Consider the following 291-nt stretch of genomic DNA (forward strand, 5'->3'; position numbering starts at 1 on the left):
AAAAAAAACAGCCTAAATTGCACGAGGCTGACTAAATGTGGAAGATGACATTAAAAACTTCGCTGAGACTGTCTGTGTACGGTAGCAGAAGAGTGCGCTCAGGCTATGTGCGTGTGTGCGCGCGCGCGCGCGTGCGTGTGCGTGTGTGTGTGTGTGTGTGCAGGCTCCGGGCTGCAGGCTGAGCAGGAGAGAGTGGGAGGAGCGGAAAGTGCTCCAGTCCAATCCGGGCCGCCGGGTAAAGCCTCTCCTATACGCTCTTCCCTCCCTCAGCCCGCAGAAAACAGTGAAACC

The sequence above is a fragment of the Embiotoca jacksoni genome, unplaced genomic scaffold (genome assembly GCF_022577435.1).
Source record: "Embiotoca jacksoni isolate LCO1_2020_lvr unplaced genomic scaffold, fEmbJac1.0.p SCAF_8, whole genome shotgun sequence".
Classification (NCBI taxonomy): domain Eukaryota; kingdom Metazoa; phylum Chordata; class Actinopteri; family Embiotocidae; genus Embiotoca; species Embiotoca jacksoni.